Source organism: Nuphar pumila, chromosome 10 (genome assembly GCF_984573655.1).
Source record: "Nuphar pumila chromosome 10, dmNupPumi1.hap1.1, whole genome shotgun sequence".
NCBI lineage: Eukaryota > Viridiplantae > Streptophyta > Magnoliopsida > Nymphaeales > Nymphaeaceae > Nuphar > Nuphar pumila.
In genome coordinates this window covers 5318612-5334453 of record NC_143258.1, presented here as the reverse complement: position 1 = coordinate 5334453, position 15842 = coordinate 5318612, and the positions used below count along the sequence as shown (strand labels likewise).

The 15842-nt window shown below is 40.3% G+C and overlaps 1 pseudogene across 1 annotated transcript; it reads left to right on the top strand.

The window, feature by feature from the left end:
- The first annotated feature begins 11863 nt into the window (after window positions 1-11863).
- On the top strand, window positions 11864-14163 carry LOC149823327 (fasciclin-like arabinogalactan protein 4 pseudogene; annotated as a pseudogene). The gene has a single exon (XR_016435068.1). The product of XR_016435068.1 is annotated as a fasciclin-like arabinogalactan protein 4 pseudogene (transcript).
- The last annotated feature ends 1679 nt before the right edge of the window (window positions 14164-15842 follow it).

The following is a 15842-nucleotide window of genomic DNA, read 5'->3' as shown; positions in this document are numbered from 1 at the left end:
TGGAGGACTTGAAACTGCAATGGAGGCAGGGATGGAGGTTAAAATTAAAACCCGTGTGGGGATTAACTTATGCCCGCCCTGTCTTTCTCCGCCCATCCCCGATCCCCATTAGTGAAATGCTAAAATACTCTTTAGGGATGGCAGTGGATCGAGGAAAAACGGGGCCCGACCCTGCCTCACCCCATTTGGACCGGGGATGGAGGACATGAAACGGGGATGAAAGCTAAAATCAAAACCCATGCAGGGATGGAGGGCAGAATTTTGAGACGGAGCGAGGGTGGAGACCTTATCCTCCTACCCCGCCCCAGCCTGCTGCCATCCCTAGCAGCTGACGTTATGCCTCTCAAGTACCCTTGTGCTACAGTTTGTTCCATACTCGCATTGGTGCGCGATACATCTCAGTGTATCCCTTATCAGGAGTACCAGTACCAAACTCATCTCGGGAAGCCATAGAAAGAAGTATCAAATGTTCAAGAAAGTTGTCTCATTTACTTGTAAAAAACACATACCAACTTACATAGAAAATTGTTTCTATTTCATTATAAATGAGTATCAAGTTTATTTCTATTAACATTTCTTCATACAAACAACAATACCATTTTAAAATACATTGTTTCTATTAACATTTTAAATATTAGCATTACAATTGATAATTATTATACAATAGTGTTGATTTGTAATTTATGTTTAATTACTTTAATTTGTCCGCATCTTAATAAAAATATACATTTTTTATCAATCTTTTAAAAACTCATTATTCTTTTAGAAACTGCATCATTGTTTGTTAGAAACTTGTATCGATATTTTTGGAATTACATCAATATGTTTTTCAAATAAAAACCTACCCAAAACTTTTTAAACCCTCATGTACACATATCAGTACTCATTTCTGGCAACTATGGTTTGTTCTAATACAAGATATTTTGTTCCTAAGCCCGATGAGATTCCGCTCATATGATATGGCTAAGGGGTGGCTTGTAACATCACTAAATTCAAAGGATATCATGAGTTTGAAACCTGCAGTCTACGGCCTTTGTTGCAAGGTTGAAGCTGGGTTAGGGATGGCAGTGGAGTTGGGAAAAATGGGGCCCCGCCCCGTTTGGACCAGGAATGGAGGACATGAAACGGGGATGGAGGTTAAAATCAAAACCCGTGGGGGGATGGAGGCGGGGATGGACTTACGTTTTTTCCCGCTCCGCCCCATCCCGATCCTCGCCTTGCCCCAACCCGCCCCGTCTCCAATCCTTATAAGGATGGCAATGGACGTCCGAGGGAAAACGGGTCCCCACCCCGCCTTGCCCTGTTTAGACCGGGATGGAGGACATGAAACAAGGATGGAGGTCCAGATTTTGAGACGGGGTGGGGGTGGAAACCTTATCCCCCGCCCCGGTCCACTGCCATCCCTAAGCTGGGTGTACTTCTTGGTGAGCAAGGGGGACCTGGGGTATTACGCCAAGGAACAGGCATGGGTCAACCGATTGTATTTTTGGCTGATAGGAAATTGGCAGGTTTTTCTGTTCTCCCCTACACAACACGGATTCCGTCATATGACATATGATGGGATCTATCATATGTCAATCCAACTGACGGTTAAGATTAATCTGCATTCTCAGTTAGAATGTAGACTAATACTAGCCATCCATATGCAACAGTTGGACGGCTTGGATCAACCTAAGGTTAGGATCCATTCTCTAGTGTACATGTACTAAAAGGTATTTTTTAAAGGAGGGTGTCCTGATGCATAATTGTCCCAAAAAAGTGGGACAAGCTAGACATTTGCACAGTGGGCCTAGGGGTGCAAAAGGATCAGGCTCGGTCGGACATCCAATTCAAATCTAATACTTTATCTCTCGATGCAGATCATTAAAGGGTCAAAAAGCAGCCAGATTTGGGTCACTGTTTTATATTGGATCTATGTCCGGATTGGGATCTAATGCAATCTGTTTGCACATTTTACAAGTAAGTAAAAACCATATTTTGGCTCTTTTTTATACCAAATCCGATCTCGCCATATACATATTTTGGATTTGGATTCAATCTTACATCATTAGATCTTATTAGGAATCGATCTCAGGTTCAAATAATCAGCACGAAATTTGGATCAAGCAGGATTGGCTTGTGTTCAATCCGTTTGCAGCCCTAAGTGGGGCAGATAAAAAAAATCTCCACTTATACCAATTCCCTTCATAAGTGGGTGCAAAGTATGTTTGGGTGCGCCCACTTTTCTGGATAAGTAGGTGCAAAGTTTGTTTGGGTGCGCCCACTTTTCTGGATAAGTGGGTGCAAAGTTTGCTTGGGTGCATCCACTTCTATGGAGAAATGGGATAAGAGAGAAAATAGCGTTGTGTAACACTTATACCTTTTTCGGGATAAGTGTGTGCATCCAAGCAAAGGACTTATCCCATTTTGTTTTGAAGGTATCTGATTATTTCCACCTACCTGGTCATGGATGAGTCTCGTTAGTTGTGGTTTTGAATAGGGCTGTAAATGGGTTGGGTTTGTATCAGGTATCCAACCCAACCCAAACTCAAATTCCTGGGTTTGGGCATAGAAAATGCTGACCCGAATATGATTTGAGTAACCTGAACCCTACCCAAGTAATATGCAACTCAGATTTGGGTTATGACTTTTGTCAAATATCTGGCTTGAGCCAACTTGAACCCAGCATTTTATATAGAACTTTTAGCGAAAGTAATCTCCTTCAAATTATATGGATCTTTGTTTGAGATTTTTTTTTTTACCTGACAAAATCCAAGCTCGAACGTGAATACCAAAAAAAATTATCTGACCGGGTTTGGGTACACCTTGATGGGTCGGATACCAGACCGGTTGACAGCCCTAGTTTTGATGACTATTTCCTCTGTCTTTGAACAGTTTGGTGTGTATATGATGCAGTGAAAACATATCGTAAAGAGGTCAATTTAGGCCCCCTTAGTGAAATATTAAAAACACAGACCTAGATGACCTTCCCGTGATTTAAAGGGTAAAACATTTATGTTATTTATAGAAAATGGTCCCACGTTGACATACCCTAGTTTGTATAGCTGGTAAGCCGATTTATGAGCAGGTCATTTAGCTTAAACAAGCCTAGTTCAAACACAGGTGTTCAGCTCGGTTCATATGATCTCTCTTTATCTCTCTCAAAAGGAAAATGTACACATAAAATATGAACTATTATGGGCAATATATATATATATATATATATATATATATATATATATATATATATATATATATATATATATATATATATATATATGTGTGTGTGTGTGTGTGTGTGTGTGAATGAAATGTTTTTACACGAGCTAGCTCTTGTTCTGATTGTCTCGTTCTAGGACAAGCGGCACGAGCCGAGTCACAAACTCAATCAACTGGTAAATGAGTTGAGCCTGAACTTTGTTAGAAACGTGGTAGTAGGGGTGGCAATCGGGTCGGGTTTGGCGGGTTGGCGTGTCAGCATACCTCAACCCGAACCCGACCTGTTTATTAAACGGGTCGGCTGTGGCAAACACGAACCCGACCCATTTAATAAATGGGTAACCCGACACGATCCGCCAACCCATTTAATAAATGGGTTGGGTCGGCTAAACGGGTTTTCAGGTTCGTGGGTCGGGTTGGCGGGTTGACGGATCGGGTTGGCAGGTAGGCAGGTTGGCGGGTCGGGTTGACAGGTTGGGTTGGCGGGTTGACGGGTCGGGCAGACAGGCTGGCGGGTTGGCGGGTTGACCCACCCGCCTAACCCGTTTATTAAACGGGTCAGCCGGGTTGGCGGGTTGACATACCCCCAACCCGAACCCGACCTGTTTAATAAACGGGTTACGCGGGTCGACCCGTTTATTAAACGGGTTGGCTTAAGCCCAACCCGAACCCGCCTAAGAGGCGGGTTGGCGGGTCGTGTCAGAAATTGCCACCCCGACGTGGTAGGATAGGATCTATCATCATAAATTTTTTTATTTGAAATAATCATAGTAATGAGATTAGCTATACACTTCTATTTATCATCTATATGACATGTTAATTTAAATAAGAAAATGAAATCTTAATGACCAAATCAATGTTTAAATTAGTATATCTGATCACAAATAATTAATTGAAATATTTAAACATATCTAAATATATTAATTTTTAAATAATATACACTTGCAATTAATTATAAACATGTAATCATAATCAACAATCATAAATATGATTTTAGTTAAGACCAAAAATAAAATCAAGCTTGTTTAAACAAGTAATTGAATATGTCAAAATAGAAACAATATGATTTTCATGCGATTTTGGACATAAAATAGGAGAAATTTGTTTATCTTAAAAAAAAATTATATAATTGAATAAGCTTTCAAATACATAAAAAATCATTGAATTCTAATACACGATTGCAAAGTTATGGCTTCGGCAAGCTGATTATGTCAAGTACTATCTGATTTCGGGCATGATCTAACCCAAATATATATAGAGGATTTAAGCACGAATTTGAACGAATAATATATATAAATTAGTAACATCAAGAAAGAAAAGAAAAGAAAATATACCTTTCATCAGTCAAAAACTCTTTAATCCATATTGATTGAAAAAAAAAATAAAGCACAAGGCTAGATCAACTTAGTTTAACTTTAAACACCATTAAAAAAGAATCAAGTTTGAGTTTTGTGTCAACCATAAGTTTAGGAGCACACCGAATAAGAAAAACCTAAGCTTACTTCCTGGCAAAATGACACAAAGCTATCCATGAATTTTTTTCGTTGTTTCTTTCTATGGTGAGACCCTCTATTTACAAAGCACGAGGACTCTAGTCTCCCATTAAAAAAAAAGTCTTGATAATCTCCAATTGCACTTTCTTAATTGACAAGGCCATCATTCATTAGGTAATATTTTTAATTAAAATAAGACTCAAAAAGTTATATAGATTTTAGGGATGCTAAAAACAAAATTTAATAAATATAATAATTATAAAGATATAAAAAAAAACTTATTTGACAAATCATGACTTTGACTTAATATAATAGTCTTAATATAATGTACTCACCTTAATTACTATTATAAGCATCAGAAAAACTTTGCTTACCTAGTATATAAACGTATGATACCAATATCGGACACAATAATTATCTAAGACCAAAGTTCATAGTCAATCATATCTCAAAGGTTTCATCATTATGGATGTATCTATGTCATGCGTCAAGCAGTTTGGAGTCTCTTATTACGAAAAATGAGTTTGACGAGCCTACTTTATGTGAGAAAAAAGTAACTATGCATGTGATTATTAACCAATGCCTCTCAATGGGGTTACATGCCCCTACACATATCAAATTGCCTAACTAGTGAAGAGACAATGTCGAGTCTACTGCAAGCATGTGTGTCACATATTGCATGGTCTTTATTGGGTCTTCGAGTGATTTTCCCATACTGATGCCATGAGTAAGTTTATCTCTTGAAGGCTTCATCTTCAAGAGACCCTATTGTAGAAAAAAAAAGATACACTGCATCACCCTAACTCACGCGGACTTATATTCTTAACCTGATTTGTGAGATATCAAAGGTAGTGTATCTAAAATACAAAGGCTAAGTTTTTTCTCGTATTCAAATTGACACAACTTATATAAGGTTTTAAATAAGCTTATCCTGCAACAAAAATTGATAAAATCCTAATAAAATCTTGCATAAGTCATAATTGCATGCAATACCAGAACAACAATTCATAAACATAATGATGGTCATATTTGAATATTCATGTTTTTCATCAAAAGTTATGCAAGGCCATATAAAATATCAAACAAACTTGGCATGTTTTGTTTATTTGACAACCCTCGATTCTAGTGGGCCGCTATTCTTCATCATTATGGGTGCATCTATGTCATGCATCAAGCTTTGGAGTCTCCTCTTCCGGAAATTGAGTTTGACAATCCCATTTTCTGCAAGAAAAAAGTGACCACCATGTTGTGTCTTCCACTGCGGTTCATGGGAAAGTAGTGAGATTTTGTGCCTTCCTGGAAAACCCACCCTTAGTGGGGCACAAATGCACCACAAGGGCACGTCTGATGGTGCGGTAAATGAATCCATGTCTAGGAGAAAAAAAATCCAAGGGAAGAATCCTCACCACCACCACCACCACCTTTTTTCAGGATATTTACTCCTCAAAAAAGAAAAAAGAAGGGAACCAAATGCGTTTGATAAGCATATGGGGCCCAATAAAAATTTGGCCAACTTTTGTGAACACCCTAAAAGTTCAGCCATCAACAAGTTGATCAGAAACAAAGTAAAGATACGGAACACTGTTTTCTCATATAGAGTTATGACCATGGTCACGGATATCAGAATTTTTTTGAAATTTTTGCTAGCTTTTTAAAAACCGATATAATCTTGAAGAAAATGTCAATTTCAAAATATCTCCTATGTTGAATGTGTCACGTTTTCATCAAGGTATTAACAGGATGTCTATATTTTTATGAATTTGTCTGTTCTTATGTATTTTTATATAATTTTGAAATTTCAATATACCAATAATTTTTCAAGAAAATGCATTCTTTTTTGTTTTTTGAAAGGCAAGCTGGGGGATTAGGCTGACCCCTACCCGTTATACAGTGATACCATTGGGATTCAAAATTGCAATGTCCCAACACAAGGTGATGCTCATTAGCTGCTCCTACCAGACAAGCGGAGCCCCCATTGGTATCATTGCATAACTAGGGATGGCAGTGGACAGAGGGGAAATGGGGCTCTGCTCAACCTCATCTCCTTTGGACCGAGGATGGAGAACATGAAACGGGGATCGAGGCGGGGATGTAGGTTAAAGTCCAAACCCGTGCGGGGACGGAGGCAGGGAAGAACTTACGCTTTCCCCCGCCCTGCCTCATCCCCGTCCTCGATCCTCACCTTGCCCTGCCCCGTCCCCGATTCTTTTTTAGAGATGGCAGTGGACCGAGGGGAAACGGGGCCTGCCCCGCGTCACCCTGTTTAGATCGGGGATGGAGGTTAAAATCAAAACTCAAAACCCGTGCAGGGATGAAGTCGAGGATAAAGGGTAGGATTTTGAGATGGGGCGGGGGTGGAGACCTTGTCCCCCGCCCTCGCCCCAGTCCACTGCCATCCCTATGTATAATGGGAGGTTACCCATGATGTAGGCAGCAGGGTCTTATGTCAAGCTGAAGGGCCAGGATCAAATTCAGTTGTTACATAGGAGCTGCTGTTGATTTATTATGGTTGGGGCATGTAAGGCTGGGTGGTCGTGTCCTGTCCTCAACCCAGAGTTTTACCTTGCAGGGAGGCGGGCCCATTAAACCTCGTATTTTCCTTTATTATAAAAAAAAATGATTTTAATTTATCACAAGATTTTCCTTTGCTGAGAAAATGAAGATATCACTATTAGTGAATATGGTTATATTTATAGTTGATGAAAGTAAGGAACCATCACTAGTCTGAAACATTGAGATCTATTCAAAAGTATCACAAAAAAAAAATATGAGAAATCTTGCCCCCCTTTTAAATGTTTGATGCAAATTATTGGTTCATTACAGTTTGACTGAATATAGCATAGTTTTGTCATGATATTTATAGGCAAAATTTTAAACTTTTTTTTTAGCTTTTGAATTTGATTGTCCATATTTTTAAGAATTTGAATTCATTTTTTTCTTGGTAGGATTTAAAAAAAAAATCAGTTTGAAGATCTCACTGGAAATTCTCAGCCCAATAATTGTCATCTTCAAGTAGGGGGCAATGTTGTCAGTATCGGCCTGAATTGGGCTGAATCGCCCAACCATAGTGACAAATTTTAAAAACGGCAAAATCTAGTTTTTCAAAAAAAACTCTCGAGAATTTGAAATTTTTTCATAAATCTCATATTTTTTATGGAAAAATCTTGGCAATAAAAAAATAAATTAAAAAATATAAAAATTAATTTTATAAGAAAATATTAATACAAATTATTTAAAAATAAAATTACATGATTTTTTCATGATAAATAGCCGTTTAAAACATAAATATCATGTTTAAATCACGATATTTATGTTTTTTCATAAATCTCATGATATTTTAAAATCTCACAAGAAATTATCATTTTTAAACTTTCAGGCAATTTCTTGCGATATTATCGTGAGATTTTCATAAATCTCGCGATATTTGTCACTATGCGCCCAACACGTATCATATCGACATCGACAGAAAATCGAGATGGAACATGCTTGAATCGGCTAATTTTCAAATAAATCAAAAAATAATTTCAAATACTATTTTAATTATTTTGACACGTGTCATTCTCAGGTTAAAAGTTGGGAATGCAGATGATTCAGCTCCGAATAGGGCCCGAGACGATACTGACAACTTTGGTAGCGGGTGCAATGCAAAATGAACCGGATTCAGTTGGGCTTCCAACCGAATGTGATATATGAAATCCTTGGATATGGATCTAACAATGGAATCCGAATGTACTTCCAATTCGGATTCGGATATCCGTGGTCGGATTATTTTTGTGCTACCAAATCTAGGTGAGGGACGTGCTCACCTCATCAATGCTTATTTAAAAGAAGCAGGTCGTGAGTACACGACAAAAGGGAGCCACAGTGTAACATCCCAGCCGTCCATCGGGCTGTTCCCAGAAGCCCCCCATCGTGCGTCGCAGCTATAACGCATCGCCCAGCCAGACCCAACCCGTGATGACGTGTCAATCTCTTCACCTTCCACGTGGATACTGCCGAATGATTGTGTACTTCGTCCACACTGACATTTAGAATCGTCAATCTCGGAACGGTCAACCCCACAAAGGGTGAACATCCAGGATGGACAAGAACCTAAACTTTTTGGAAATGACGATATTCTCCCCCGAACTCACCAAAAATGACGAAACCTCTCTAGGATAAAATCAAAACCCGTCCAGGGATGGAAGAGGGGATGGACTTTGGCTTTTCCCTACCCTGCCCTGTCCCGTCCCCGTCCTGACCCCACCTTGCCCCAGCCAGTCCACAATCCTTTTTAAGAGATGGCAATGAACCGATGAGAAATGAAGCCCCGCCTTGTTTGAACCGAAGATGAAGGACATGAAACCAGGATGGAGGTCAAAATCCAAACCCATGCGGGGATGGAGGCAAGGATGAAGGTGTGGGTTTTGAGAAAGGGTGAAGGTGAAAACCTTGTCCTCCGCCCCTACCCGGATCCACTGCCATTCATAGTGACACAGCCTTCATTGTTTCATTCATGAAAGAGAGTACTTCCTACCAAATTTATGGGAGGGTAGTGTGTGTTTTCCTCGAAACATAAATTTGCGTGTTCCGGTGTGTATGGAGGAATATCTTAGGACCCACGATAATTCATATGCCAATGTTGCCCACTATGACTTTATAATAAAATAACATATAAAAAAGATGGATATATTTTTTTATGGAAATGTCGTCCGATAAGATAGATATGCATTGGATGAAAGAGAGCGTGGAAAAGAATTAGAGAACGATGTTACACATCATTTCATGTATAATATGAAGCGACACGACACGGGTGCAAATTGAAGTATCTATGCTAAACGAGTCGAGCCCGCCACTACAAAGCGAACCTAAGGGCGATATGTTGCTGTTAATAGGACTGGTAAACAAATCAAGCAGCTAATAACTAGCTCGGTTCAGCCAGTCACAAACTTGTTATCAGTCTTATAGCTTGAGAGCTCCGCCACAAGTAACTCATTTAGCTCAAAAATAAGGTGTTCAGCTCGGCTCAAGAGAGGTTGTATACAGGGTAATTTGAATATGCAAAGTTGGCAACTATGTAAATATTTGTGAACTTAAAAGGAACCTTCTGATCTTGATCGCTCTTGTGCAAACCCCTTTTGCCCTTTTCTTCTTTCCTTTCTTTCTTCTCTCACCACCGACAGCGAAAAGGCCGTCCGACGACATTGTGAGAGAGAGAGAGGCAGCAGGGCAGTGAGAGGTTGAGAGAGAGGCAGCCGGAAGTTGAAAAAGAGAGATAAGAAAAGAAGCCATCTGGCGGGCAGGGCAGCCGTTCTGCAGGGAGGCTACGGTGGAAATGAAGGAAAGATCAGTGGTGGTGGTAGAAGGGAAAAAGGAGAAAGAAGAGAAAGAAATAAAGAAAAAAGGGAGTTTGCACAAGAACAGTCTAACTGGATTTACAAATTTACCCAGTTTACATATTCTAATTACTTTGATATAATATATATATATATATATATATATATATATATATATATATATATATATATACTTTAAGTAATATATAAAAAGAAGAATATATAAATAAAAAAGGATGAATGAAAAATGCACACATAAAATATAAACTATTAAGTCTATATATATATATATAACATGAAATATTCCTCCACAGCTAAAAGTGCCACCAAACTCTTTTAACTGTGGGGATTGTCATATGGCCAACAGATCTTAAAGCTTAGGTGGCTTTACAGTTTACACCATCTAAAAAATGGAATTTTAGGTCTATATTGTTAGATATGCTAAACACATCTATATTATATTATATTGTTAAACCTAACATTTGGTAGCTAGACCGAATAGCATATTAGCCAGTGCCCACCCTAACACTAATGTTCCCTCATATGAACTTGCATATACATATAAACATATACACACAAGGGCAGATCAGGTGCAATCACATTGAACACTCTGAGTGTGCTGCCCTCAATTTCAGGGGTGCAGCCTAGAGGTGGCAAAACCTGACCCGACACGCCAACCCACCTCTTAGGCGGGTTCGGGTTTGGAAAAAATGAACCCGTTTAATAAACGGGTCAACCCGCCTAACCCGTTTATTAAACGGGTCGGGTTCGTGTTAGGGGTATGCCAACCCGCCAACCTGGCTGACCCGTTTAATAAACGGGTTAGGCGGGTAGGTCAACCCACCAACCTGTCTGCCAACCCGTCAACCCGCCAACCTGACCCGAGAACCTGAGGACCCGTTTACCCGACCCAACCCATTTATTAAATGGGTTGGTGGGTCATGTCGGGTTACCCGTTTATTAAACGGGCCGGGTTCGTGTTTGCCACAGCTGACCCATTTAATAAATGGGTCGGGTTCGGGTTGAGGTATGCTGACCCGCCAACCCGTCGGGTCAACCAGCCAACCCCACACAATTGCCACCCCTAGTGCAGCCTGTCAGCCATGGGGTCCAACAGAAGATGGAGGACAGTCGGTAGCTGCACACACAGCGTGCAATGTGATTGCACCTGATCTACGGTTGCACGTACACACATTTGTGCCCACCCTAATTTGGATTTATAGCTTAGGCTATAACCATAGTTTCATACAAACAAGAGCATCTCTCAGCATACTCATATGGAAATCATGACACAGAACCACTCTCTCTCTCTCTCTCTCTCTATATATATATATATATATATATATAATGAAACTTAAAATAAAAAGTAATGTGCTGCCTCATTATCTTCCAAAATCATAGTTTTTTGTGTTTTTTTTTTGACATCTAACACCATATATGTGATCTATAGGTTTTGTTTAGTGGGAATCAACTTTTAGATCCTCTATACAAGTTTTTCCATAGATCCAAAATCAACAGCTATGAAGGTATTAGTTTTTTTCATCTTATAAAAATAGGTTTGTCATGGAAAAATATGACCCAAACTATCGATTCTCACTAGATCAAGCATGTTAAACACATTTAACGGTTATATCTATCATAAAACACTTCAAATTATGGGGCCTAACGGGGCAGGTTTACTACTCTTTAAAATATATATATATATACTTTATAAACATTATGGTTTTTAATAAAGATGTAAGATGTGTATTTTTGAAGCAAAAGATTTAATAAATACACAAGCTATAAAAACTTTTTGTACGTTGCGTGTTCCACCTTTTTATCTTTACTTTTTAAGCACTTTTCTTCTTGGCGTTGCTAACCACCGTTCCGGCGAAACGAAAGGACATCTTAGTCAATAAAAAGAATCATGAGGACAAATTTCAGGAGTCAGCCTGAGGTAGACACGAGGACACACCACAGAGTAACGCGTGGCAGTAATTGTTACTACGCTCCAATGTTGGCCGTTCTTTTTAACCGAAAGAGAAAAAAAAAGAAAAAGATTAATTTCTTTTTTACAAAAAGTCTAAAATACCCTTAATCATATTTTTCTTCTCGACAAATGACGACCACATGTCCTTAGTAAACCAGACAATGACATTAAAATCTTCAATTAACCGAATATTAAAATATTAAACCCCATTCACTATTTGCCCACTCAATTTTACCTTTTTACCCCTCACAACACTAGGCATGACAGTAGTAAAGTCACGGATCCAGCTTTGTTGAGAACAATCTGCAGGGACAAATCTGTCATCATGATCAGTAGTAAAACTAAATACTAGATTAACTGTCTGACAAGAAAGAAAGATCACGAGCACGGAATACCCTACAATATTTACCAAAATCACACAAATATCCCTCGCTTCCGCACGAGTGCCAACGATCCACCGTCTATCTGGGCCAGATCTAAAGGAAAATCGTGTCGTTCATCGAAAACACAAGGGTAAATACGTCATTTTGTTGAAATTTCTTCTCCCCCGCCTACTGAAACAGCAAATAAAATAAACAAATACGCTAAAAATAAAAACTCGTCCTTCCTCCTCAGTGTATTCGCCACTCGCGACACTCGGAAACCACCGCGCTGTCTCGCCGGAAAAATGCCGCCATCGCCGGGAAATGGCTTCCGGCGAGGCTCCTCCGCCGAGATCCTTTCACTCCTCCTCCTCTCGTTTTCGCCGGCTCTCGGCTTCAACGTGACCACATTCCTCTCGTCCTTCCCGGAGCTGTCCTCCTTCAACCGCCTCCTCTCCGACACGGGGGTCGCAGGAGAAACGGCGCAGCGATCGTCCCTCACGATACTCGCCGTCCCCAACCACCTGCTCGATCCCGCTCTCATGGCCTCCCGCCTCGGGAACACCCCCGCCTTGCAAATCTCCGACGTCCTCCGCTACCACGTCCTCCTCCAGTACCTCGACTGGCCGGCGATCCACCAGATTCCGTCAGGCGGGAAGCTCGTCACCACGCTCTTCCAGACCACCGGCCGTGCGGAGGCGGACCACGGCGCCGTGAACCTCACCCGCGACCCGATCACCGGAAACGTCACTGTCCGGTCGCCGGGGCCCTTCGCCCCGTCCAACGCTACCGTTGTCTCGCTCGTCCGCGCCCTACCATACGTCGCCTCCGTCTTCACCGTCGACGGCCTGCTGCTTCCGTCGGGGTTCGACCTCTCGGCGTCGCAGAGTGGCCCGCCGGTGCCGATCAACATTACCAGGGTCCTGATCGACGCCAAGGACTTCAACGTCGTCGGAGCGATGCTGGCGGCATCCGGCATGACGGCGAAGTTCGAGGCCGACGAGTGGGGCGCCGGGATCACGGCCTTCCTCCCGACGGACGACGCGTTCTCCTCTCCGGCAGGCCGCCGGATCCAGAGCCTTCCGGCCGATACGAAGGCCGTCATCCTCAGGTACCACGCTCTCCACTCGTACTACCCCTTGGGCTCGTTGCAGTCGATCGTGAACCCCGTGCAGCCGACGCTGGCGACGGAGGAGCGGGGTGCCGGGAGCTTCACGCTCAACATCACGAGGGCCAACGGCTCCGTCGCGATCGACACCGGGACCATCGTCGCGACGATCACGCAGACGGTGTTCGACCAGAACCCGGTGGCGATCTTCGGCGTCTCGGCGGTTCTCCTCCCCAGGGAGATCTTTGGCCCAGGGAGGGTCGACCAGAGCGCGGCGGAGGGATCGCCGCCGGAGGGCTCTCTGGCGCCACCGGAACTGACTGCCGAGTCGCCGGATTCCGGCGTTACTCCGATCTCGTCTCCTCCCTGGAGCGACGGCGGCGGTGGATCGAGTGGTGGTGCTGGTGGTGGCGGAGGAGGAAGGGGTCTTCGTCTTGCCGGGATTTTGGGGGTTTTAGGTTTGTGGTGGATCGCCATGTGAAGAGCGTTCTGTTTGTTTCTTTTTTCTTTTTAGGGCTCTTTTTTTTATTAAAAATTTATTACACACGTCTGCGAAAAAGCAGTGATTTCTTTTTAGGGTTTTCCTGATATTTTGTATTCCGAACAGTGACTTGAAAAAGGAAAAAAAAAAAGAGAAAAATCTGTTTCTCTTTTTGGAAAATTTTTGTGAAAGTGATGTATCATTTTTTGTATTTATGATAAGCTTTATTGAAAACATTATAACCTTGCTTTGCAGAAGAGTTTATTTCTCTTTTTATTTTTTTATATGATCTTGCAGTTATTATTGGATGTTGGACATTCACATTTTTATGTTAAAAAAAATTATAAACTTTAAATTAAATTATGTTTCATGATAACATTTAAGTATATAATAAGTATTTTTCTTAAAAAAAAAACTAAAAAATGCGTATAAATGGTAATATGTTTTGTCTCATTTTCTTGTCATTTCCTATTAGATTTCATTATGCTTTTGATCATCTCATACTTCACACCATTGCCAAAGCTGCTTAAAACCTCATGAACTTTCACTTTTCTAGGTTCAAATCTCATGAGCGTCAACCCCTTGCATATATATTAATATTAACTATATTATATGCATAGTATCTGGGAGTAGACCAATGTTATCAGTATCGGGATCGGCAGAATTTTGATACGCTGCAGGGCTGATCCTGTTAATTTTTAATAAATATAAAAAAGTATCAAAATTTATTTTTTTAAAATTATTTTGATGGTTTTAACATGTGTCACTTAATGATTGATATATAATAATTTATTATTATTTTTGGGCCGATACCGAAAGATTCAGCTGAGCTGAATAAGCTGCCCAACGATTCAGGGCCGATACTGACAACATTGAAGTAGACTTGGGGAGCACCTTAGCATTACTATAATATATATATATATATATATATATATATATATATATATATATATATATATATATATATATATATATATATATATATATATATATATATATATATATATATATATATGTGAGAGTGTGGCTGAGATGGATGTGTGGAAATACAATAAAAGCTAAGATTGGAAACAAGGAGATACGTAAGAAGGTAGGCATTGCACCCATTGAAAATAAGATGAGAGAGAATCGTTTACGGTGGTTTGGACATCTTCGACGAAGGCCTAATGATGCTTCCGTTAAAAGGATGAAGAAATGAGAAAATATATTAGTTAAAAGAGGTCGGGGTAGGCCTAGGAAGACATGGATGAAGGTGATAGAAAATGATATGAATGCTTTGAACCTCACCAAGGACATGGCATTGGACATTGGATAGAAATGAATGGAGGAGAAGGATTCATGTGGAAGACCCAAAATGATTTTCTTTGTTGGTTCATATCGCCGACCCCAATTGTTTTGGGATGAAGGCGTAGTTGTTGTTGTTGTATATATGTGGGAGTAGATTTTCAATAGAAGCTTTAGATATATATATATATATAGCATTACTAATAAAAATATATATATATATATATTTAATCTATATATATTATCAAGTTTTAAAAAAATACTTAAAAGCAATTTTTTTATAAAACGAGCCAGCTCATGATCAGCTTCTAATGAGCTCAGGCTCGGATGGGCTTGTGACAATCTCACGAACATGGGTGCACCCTTATCGAGCTCAGCCCGAACAGCCCAGCTCGACTGGGCTCAGTTGCCAGCCCTACCCTTGGGTTCGGAGATACAACCTAACCATCTAGTCCTCAAAATATCTTTTTCATGTTAAATTAATTGTACTTTCTTTCTTGAGATTTATGTTTTTTAATTTTTTTTACAGGTATAATGAATGTTTTTTAAGTTTGTTTTGTGAAAATCAAATCAGACCCATTATGTGACCTTAATGCTTTTAGAGGGTAGGACAACACAACCATGAACAG